Source organism: Symphalangus syndactylus, chromosome 18, assembly GCF_028878055.3.
Source record: "Symphalangus syndactylus isolate Jambi chromosome 18, NHGRI_mSymSyn1-v2.1_pri, whole genome shotgun sequence".
Lineage (NCBI taxonomy): Eukaryota > Metazoa > Chordata > Mammalia > Primates > Hylobatidae > Symphalangus > Symphalangus syndactylus.
Window position 1 is genome coordinate 100,286,062 of NC_072440.2, and position 9,740 is coordinate 100,295,801.

General features: G+C 37.9%; 1 non-coding gene across 1 annotated transcript; it reads left to right on the top strand.

The window, feature by feature from the left end:
• Window positions 1-4,101: 4,101 nt before the first annotated feature.
• Window positions 4,102-4,171, top strand: LOC129468697 (small nucleolar RNA SNORD18). The gene has a single exon (XR_008652775.1). It is a non-coding gene; the product is annotated as a small nucleolar RNA SNORD18 (small nucleolar RNA).
• Window positions 4,172-9,740: the final 5,569 nt, after the last annotated feature.

Here is a 9,740-nt window from a genome sequence, read left to right on the forward strand (position 1 = left end):
TAATGTGGTTTGGGGTGCACAAACGTTTTTAGCTATAAATACCTTCTAGATTGTTCCAATGCATTGAGCCAAAACCTAAATGCTGTGAGGTTTCAACCAACCGAATGGTTCCTTAAATAAACACCATGCAAGGACAAAAATTACCAAAGTGAATTTGAAAGAGCAGAGACTGACTCTAAATGGATGACCTGAGTGAGGAGGGAGTGTCCAGGCCTTCCATAGCAAGTGTTAGCTGGGGACCTTCGGCGGGCTGGGCCCTAGTCAAACTCATTCAACTCCACACCTGTGTTCACTCTTCCACCAGGAATCCCATGAGAAGGACACTGGTGCCCTGCACTATAAAAAGGAAAAACCCCAAACTCCAGAAAGTTTAAGAAAATCAGCTCCCAACTGGAAGTTGCTTTGGTCTGACTCCAAAGCCCACCATCCTCCACATGGGACTCACTGACCCCATTCCATGGGTCTGTTCCTCCATTGGTGTTACCTCTTCAGGGCAAAGACACTGTCCCCTTTACCTAATGCTTCTCAGTGCCAAATGGCATCTGGAATATTGGACATTGTCTGAGTTTCCTGGGGCTGCCATAGCAAATCACTATAGACCTGATGGCAATACACAGCAGACATTTATTCTCTCTCAGTCCTGGAAGTTAGAAGCCTAAAACCCAGTTGTCTTTAGGCTTGGTTACTACTGTGGGCTTTGAGGGAGAATCCATGCCCTGCCTGTCTCCTGGCTTCCGAGGGTTTACCACAAAGCCTTGATGCTCCTTAGCTCATGGACACATCACTCCCACCTCTCCCTCCATCTTCACATGATGTCCTCTCTGAGTCTGGGTTTGTGTCTTTTCTTCTTAGAGGGGCAGCAGTCATATGGAATTAGGGCTCATTCTGATTTCATATGACATCATCTTAATTTGATTATACCTGCAAAGACCCAATTTCTAAATCAGGTCACATTCACAGGCACCTGGGGCTAGGACTCCAACATACTTTTGGTGGGACAGAAGTCAACCCATAATAGAGATAATAAATTCATATTTCTTGAATGAATCAAAAACCAAAAAGATCCTGCAGTGGATGCAGTGCTCTGGGAGCCTCTCTGGGCACATCAGGTCCCTGAACATTGCTGCTCTATCTTCCTCCCATGGCCTGAAGAAACCAGTCAGGCTGCCAAAGCTCGCACCATTCTGGGACCTCCTGTGTCTTGATGGAGTAAGAGAAACCTTTTCACCTACAAGACATCACATCCCATTCCCTTTCCACCTAAAAAAAACAGGACACTTTTACAACTGCACAATGGAGGCAGAAGCTTCCAGAAAGAGTAAACACATGAATCTAAGAGCCACTTTTTGACCTATGACTCAGAGTACAGAAAGAATGCTTGTTATCCTGAAAAAAATTCACTCAGCAGGAGTAAACACTAAACCTCATCAATTTTTTAAATGTAGCAATGACTTGTATAATAACCTATCAACCAATGACGTTAAAAAGAAAGTAGTGGAAGCTTAGACTTCCACTACTCTGGCTATGGCTATAAAATCTTTTTTGTTTTGTTTTTTAATAACTGATTTTTCAAGAATGTTATACTTACAAACACATATACATTTTATGTCCTACCTCCAAAATAGCTCCAAATGAGAACGTTACTAGCCAAGAGGCTAACATCAACAAAAAAGCCTAAAAACTGGTTAATAAAGCCCACGTTAAGGGAACAGTGGAAAGTAGCTAAGAAAATGTAAATTCATTCAGGAAATCAGCATTTGCATATACTGTTAAATATAATTTCCACCAGGTGCATGAAGCACAATTATAGATCAGGAAAAAAAAAGTGATAACCTTTTCTCAGCACGGACACCACCTCCTTTGATTATGAGGCAGTGCTTTGAAGAGTTAAATGCCCTCTGCAAATGCCAGGGGGTGGTGTTGCTGTTGCCTAAACTGTTCCTCCTCACAGCCTGGGCTGCATACAAAGCAATTGCAGAGGAGATATTTTACCCTCCCTTTTCTTTCATCTCTGTGGAAATACATGTTTCATTAAAGCCTGTGGTGCTTGGAACATGTTCCAAAGAACCCCACGTTCTAACACCAAAATCAAAGAATGCTTGTCTTTTCCCAGCTTGCAGGGAGAACAATAAGTAAACGAGTAGAAATTTCTCACTGTTAAGTGTTGTTCTATAATTTTTTGTTAAGTGTTATTCTATAATTTTTTCCTAAGTATTTGGAACTCACTATCTCTAGCCTACTAGGAAGTCCTGCAGATGACCCAGCAAACGAGCATCACACCACCCCAGGGTCCCCACAGTGCCACGTGCAGGCCACCCCTCACTGCCTGCCAGGAGGGGTAATGCCAGCTTGCATTTGCTTATCAGTCCCCCAACCCCACTCTGAGGGCGATGACAGTAGGGCCCCTCTGGGCACTAGTGCATGTCCTGTGAGCTGGCAGTGAATGTTTGCTGTAAGAATGAGCAGATAAAAATGCAAATAAAAACCACAATAAGATATCACCTTGCACTCATGTGAATGGTCACTATCAGAAAACACACACACACACACACACACACACACACAAACGTAAAATAACCATTGGCAAGGATGTGGAGAAGCTGGGACTCTTGTGCATTGCTGTTAGGAGAGTTAAATGGTGCAGCCATTGTGGAAAACAGTATGGCTGTTCCCCAAAAGATTAAATATAGAATTTCCACATGATTCAGAAATTCCACTTCTGGGCATATTTCCAAAAGAATTGAAAGCAGGGTCTCACACAGACACTTGTGCATTCATATGCACGGCAGAATTATTCACAATAGCCAACAGGTGGAAGCAACCCAAGTGTTCATCAACGGATCAACAGAGACACAAAATGTGCCACATACATCAATGGAATATTATTCAGTCTTCAAAGAGAAAGAAATTCTGACACACCACAATATAGATGAACCTTCAAGACATTATCCTAAGTGGAGTAAACCAGTCCCAGAAGGACAAATATGGCATGATTGCACTTACGTGAGGTACCTAGAGCAGCCAAATTCATAGACACGAAGAGCAGAATGGTGGTTGCCAGGAGTCAGAGTGAGGAATGAGGAACTATTATTAAATGGGGACAGGGTATCAGTCTGGCATGATGAAAAGACTTGTGGAGATGGATGATGATGGTTGAACAACAATGTAAATGTACCTAATGCCACTGAGCGGCACACTTAAAAATGGTGAAGTTGTAAATTTTATGTTCGGAATAGGTTACCAAAATTATTTAAAAAGAGGCAGATGATGAATGTCAACATTGAATGCATTCTCTCATAAGCACATGGCTTCTAGGAGCCCCATCACCTAACAAGCTTTAGAAATTTGACTACAGTTGGTAAAGTACAACTGGTAGGTATTTTAAGAATGTTAATTTAAAAAATATATATATATCTTGTTTTTAATACAGAGATCTGGAAAGCCGGAAAATATTGGCTTATCATCCCACCACTCAAATAATCCCAATTGATCTTTTTTTTTTTTTTTTTTTTTGAGATGGAGTCTCGCTCTGTCACCCAGGCTGGAGTGCAGTGGCATGAGCTTGGCTCACTGCAAGCTCTGCCTCCCAGGTTCACACCATTCTCCTGCCTCAGCCTCCCGAGTAGCTGGGACTACAGGCGCCCGCCACCACACCCAGCTAATTTTTTTGTATTTTTAATAGAGACGGGGTTTCACCACGTTAGCCAGGATTGTCTCGATCTCCCGACCTTGTGATCCGCCTGCCTTGGCCTCCCAAAGTGCTGGGATTACAGGCATGAGCCACTGCTCCTGGCCCCAGTTGACCATATTTTTTAAGGTAAAAATAATACCCTGCACTGGATGAGGCTGCTCAGTGGTGTGCAATGTTATAAAATGAAAAGTACATACATCTTTCCCTTCTTGGTCCCTCCCCCAAACGATAATCACTATCATCAGAGGCTTAATGCATCCTTTTAAGAACAGCAACAACACACACTATGCTTAGACTTAATGTTATGCTGACACATATGAATGCACTTATAATTTTTAATTTTCACTTGGCATGTTTACCTTTACATTGTGTTTTTACACATTTTATTTTATATTTACATTTTAAAAATGTGTGTATGATGAGATTTCACTTCATGGTCTGTGTTTCTGAAACGCACGATTTTGTGGAAGTTCTGATTTGTGGGGGGGGGGCGGAATTATACAATTTGGTCCATATGATGTGCATTTTACAGTATTTTAAATCGTCCCCTGAAAACATTTTTAGAGATTTTTCCATGTTAAGATACAGGAAGCTACCTGATGACTGTTTAATATTCCTGATTAAATATTTAGGCTGCTTCCAAGCTTGTTTTCCTTTAGTTTTTTTTTTCTTCATTCTAGCAAGTATTCATAGCAATGAAATTTGTAGATCAAAATATGAGCAATTTGTATTTTGACAAACATTGGCAAATTACAATCCATAATAGTAGCAACAACCTGCACCCCCATAATTTGTGAGAATCTCTGTTCTCCACACCATCAGCCAGTCACTAGCAGCACTTCCCATGAGCCAGTGTTTTAATGTTTACCTTCCTAAGGAAAAAACACGGTAATTCATAATTTTTATTTGCATCTCCTTAACTAAGAGATATATTGAACACCTTTTAAATGTAGTTGTTCATATTTTTTATTGGCTTTTCTATTAATTTATAAATGTCTTATTGGTGGGCTCTTTAAAGATGAGGAAAATTAGCCTTTCATTTGTCATATTTGTTGCAGATCCGTTCCCCAGATTTGTTTGTTTTCCTTTGTTTGAGCTCTTCTGTGCCAAACAGAAATGCAAAATTTGTATATAGTCATATGTATATATCTTTTCTTTTATAGCTTCTGGTTTTCTATGCTGCCTAGAAAGACTTTCCCTTCTCCAAGTTTAAAAATAAATACACTGAAACTTTTAGACAGGCTCTCTTTGATCTGTTTATACAAGGGTGAGCCAGCGGTATTGCCTTGAATGGGATAAGATATAAGATCATGAATGGGAATGTTAAGCCCAGCTATTAAAATGGAAGGGAATAATACTCATATCAATTGATTTTCAACAAGCATGACAAGATAATTCAACGGGGGCAAGAATTGTATTTTCAACAAATGGCATTGGGACAACTGGATGTTTTACAAAATTGTTGTTTTAAAACAATATGTGGCCAGGCGTGGTGGCTCACACCTGTAATCCCAGCACTTTGGAAGGCCAAGGTGGATGGATCACGAGATCAGGAGATCGAGACCATCCTGGCTAATACAGTGAAACCCCATCTCTACTAAAAATACAAAAAATTAGCCAGGCATGGTGGCAAGCACCTGTAGTCCCAACTACTCCGGAGAATCATTTGAACCCGGGAGGCAGAGGTTGCAGTGAGCCGAGATCACGCCACTGCACTCCAGCCTGGGCAACAGAGGGAGACTCCATCTCAAACAAACAAACAATATGTAAAACATGAAGTTGGACCACTACTTCGGGGGTATAAAAAAATCAACTCAAAATGGATCACATACCTAAATATAAAAGCTAAGATTATTAAACTCATAGAAGAAAACATAAGAGTAACTCTTTGTGGCTTTGGGTTAGGCAATGGTTTCAATCCATATATGATACCAGGAGCACAAGTGATAAAGGGAAAAAAAATAGATAAATTGGAGTTCATAAAAATTAAAAACTTTGGGGTTTCAAAGAACATCATCATAAAATGAACATATAACCCACAGAATGGGAAAAATTACTTGCAAATCACATTAGTAAGGGATTTGGTTCCTGAATATCTGTGTGTGTGTGTGTGTGTGTGTGTATATACAATCTCATAGAATGCAACAAAAAGACAACCCAATTTTTTAAAGGGCAAAGGATTTAAATAGACATCTCTTTAAAGAAGATACATAAATGACCAATAAGCACATGAAAAAATGCTCATCATCCTTAGCCAATAGAAAAATTCAAATAAAAAATACAATGATATACACTTTACACCCACTAAAATGATGAAAATAAAGAAGACAGACAAAATATCAGTCCACAAAAGTATTGTAGAGCAAAATGAAAACTAACACGTTTTGGCAAAGATGTAGAGAAATGGGAACACTCATTCATTGCTGGGTAGATTGTAAAATGGTAGAGTTACTTTGAAAAATAAGTTTGGCAATTCCTCAAAATATCAGACAGAGTTACCATATGAACCAATAATTCCACTGCTAGGTATATATCCAGGACAAATGAAAACACATGCCCTCCTAAAAATTTGTACATGAATGTTCACAGCAACATCATTCATAATAGTCAAAAGATGGAAAAAACCCAAGGGTCCATCAACAGATGAATATGTAAACAAAACGTGGTATGTCCACACAGTGGACTATTAAGCAGTATAAAAAGAAATGGAGTACCAATGAGTGCTGCAACATGGATGAACCCTGAAAGCATCATGCTACCCAAAAGAAACTGGTCACAAGAGACTATATCTTGTATAATTCCATTTATTTGAAATGTTCAGAATGGGCAGTTTCATAGAGTCAGAAAGTAGATTTGTGGTTGCTTAGGGTTAGGTGGGGCCTGGGGTAATGGGGAGTGACTGAATGCATATGGGATTTCTTTCCAGGTGTTAGAATTGTCTTACAGTGGTCATGATTGCACAGATCTCTAAATATACTAAAAACCTCTAAATTGTATACTTTACAAGGGTGAATTTTTTGGCACATAAATCGTATCTCAATGAAGTTGTTATTTACTTCAGCTTTATTTTAAAAAACAAGCAGTGGGCCATAGTTTGGCAACTTCTGTACTAGTCTATAAACATTTACAAAATGTATTATGATAAAAACTGAAAACACTAGAGCTAATATGTGGTAAGAAAGGCAAATGAGTGAGAAGAAGAAGGGAGGTGGAGGTCAGAAACTGCTAGAGAGATAAAAGCTCTGAGAATGACTTAAGGAAAAAAAAAATCCTCTCTCTCTCTTCCACATATACAGACCTGTAGACAAAATGCTTCATCATCCAGGAAAAAACATCATGTTTGAAAGGAAGAACCTGGTGAGGTTTGTCCCAGGCATCTGTGGAGTGGACCAGAGAATAAGTCACCCACACAGGTGTGGAACTTGGCTCTCACTGTTTCCTAAATGGTGAAGCCTCGGCCAAGTCACTTGGTCACTCTGGACATCTGTTTTCTTCTCTCTAAAAGTGTTATCTGTCTTTCCAAAATAGAGCTCACTTAGAAAACACTTGGAAAACCTTGATATATTATAAAATATAAACATTATTAATAGAAAACTGATATTTCTCCATTGGTGTGCAATGACATATGGCTTATTTTAATTTTTTCTTAATATGAATTTAAATAAGCCCAGAGCAGAGTAAGAAATCAATATTCATCTTCCAAATAAAATTTGATACAATTCAATCTAATAGACAGAAGTTCCAGTTCAACCCATGTAATCCTCAACAGTTTACACACATTACCTGGGCCACAGTTTTACCACCTGTGAAGTGAAGTGGTACAATCAGGTAATCTCTTTGGTGCCTCCCAACTCTGCAATTTGAAGATGTCAAAATGTTGCTTAGATGTCAGATTCAGAATATGCTTATAATGGCTGCTGTAATGAGTAATGCACATGTAAAGCCTTTGTATTTTTAAAAGTGATTCCCAAAAGGAAAAAAGTAAGTTTGATAGGATAGATGTGATCCCTGGAATAATTTAACTAACTCTTTCAGCTTTGCTTATCATGTTTATTATGACCCAATGTTACTGTATTAGACAGTTCTCACGCTGCTAATAAAGGCATAAGACTGGATAATTTATAAAGGAAAGAGTTTTTGTTTTTCTTTTTTTTCAGAAGAGGAATTTTACTTTTACCCACTTATGGTAATATTTGCAATATTAGAATATAATTAGGTTAAATAAATCAAATAAGGAATCCAGAAGAAACTGTTGTTAAGCCAAGTACACACTGGCAATTTTGAGAAAGGAGAACTCTACACATCAACAAAAAGAACACACAAGCTCAAATGCAAGTTTATATGGTGAGTGTTTTTAAAGGATTTAAAAAGCATGCTCCATCAGCATAATAGCTTTTTCTCATTTATGTAACAGATGCCTTTCTGTCTGCTTGTGTACAGCAAGGGGTTAGAACCTGAATAAACTTATTTATGATTTCAGAAATGTGCTATTTTAGAAAAGTACTCCATAGAATTTACTTCACTGCTCCTAGCACTGATTCTTCAAATAAGCAAAGTATGGAAGGTCTTATCCCTTGAAAATGTTTTTAAACACTAGCACTTTAAATTGAAACATTGGTAGAAATGTAGCAATGTCAGGTACAATGCCTATACTTAGTTTTATTTAAAATAAGAATTGAATGCACAACAGAAAATTTATCATTTTCTTTAACATTAGAGGGGAGGGAAAGAAAGCAAGCAGAGGTGGGGGGATGGTTACTCTATTTAAGGAATTGCTGAATACAAAGACAATGAGTCTTTCATAGTCTCAACAACTCCACAATGAATGACTGTGGATTATCCCATTTATAATTCACATTGGATCAAAAAAATTGGTTCCCCTCTGTGTATATCAATTTAATTCAAACCTTATTATCTTCAGAATACGAAGATGAATACTACAAGATAAACTCTAACTGCAATAGGTATTTTCCAAGTAGAAGAACAAACACCAAAGGGAATCCCTCTTTCCAATGTCTTCTGATATGGCCAGAATGGAAGTCTAACACTTAAATAAGCATTCTCATGGCCAAGTAAGAAACTAAAGTTGTTGTGGGTATTACCCTACAATTACCCTACAATTACCATATGTATTACATATTAAATTAAACTCAGCATTAAATATGCTTGTATAATTATGCTGTTAATGATGATAGCAGTGATGATGCTGGTGGAAAAAGCCTGTCTTTAGCCCAAGAAAAGTAAGGGAGAAAAATGTAACATGCAGAAAGCAAACACAGAATTGGGCAATTTTTGACTAGGAAAGAGAATTTTAAGCATAGAAATATAAAAAGAAAAGTACTCCCTTATTTCCCTTATGTGGAAATAATATGAAACACTTACTAGATATACCGGACAAGAAGAGAACTAAGTACTCCAACTCTACTGCAGCATTACAAAAAAAAAATCATCTCTTCACCACAGTGTAAGATTTAAGGGCAACCTGCCCAAGGATGCATGTTATAGAAAACACAGCAAGATTGCTGCTGCCCTGCCAAGTACTTCCAATCCCTACCCAGGTCCTACTGAAATACAGGTGGTCCCAATTAGTTTTATTGAAATAAATCTTTAAAGAAAAAGATAAAACATTTAAAAAGACAAGTCAAAATGCATCAGGAACCACATATCCAACACAAACTTTATCCTCAAATGAGTTATGTTTGCCTCTCACTAATGACTTTTATTTCACTCAAATTAGAGAAATAATCTTCCATACATAAGTATGTTCCCTGCCCAATAATTCAAAGAAAAAAAATCCAAAATGATTAGTAAAGAAAAATATAAGAATTAACAGACCCTTTAAATTTGTTTTAAATATTTTGAAGATTTAAAAAGTGTATAAAGTTTGTAATTCCTAGTAGGAAAACATTATCTGAATGAATACCCTAATGGTAAACCACTGTAAAATGCTTCAGCTGCATTTGGGGGAGAGGGGTGGGGATTATCTTCAAAGCACCCCAGCTCTCTTGATGTACATGTCAGAGGTACATTGGTTTGTATTATTGCGACA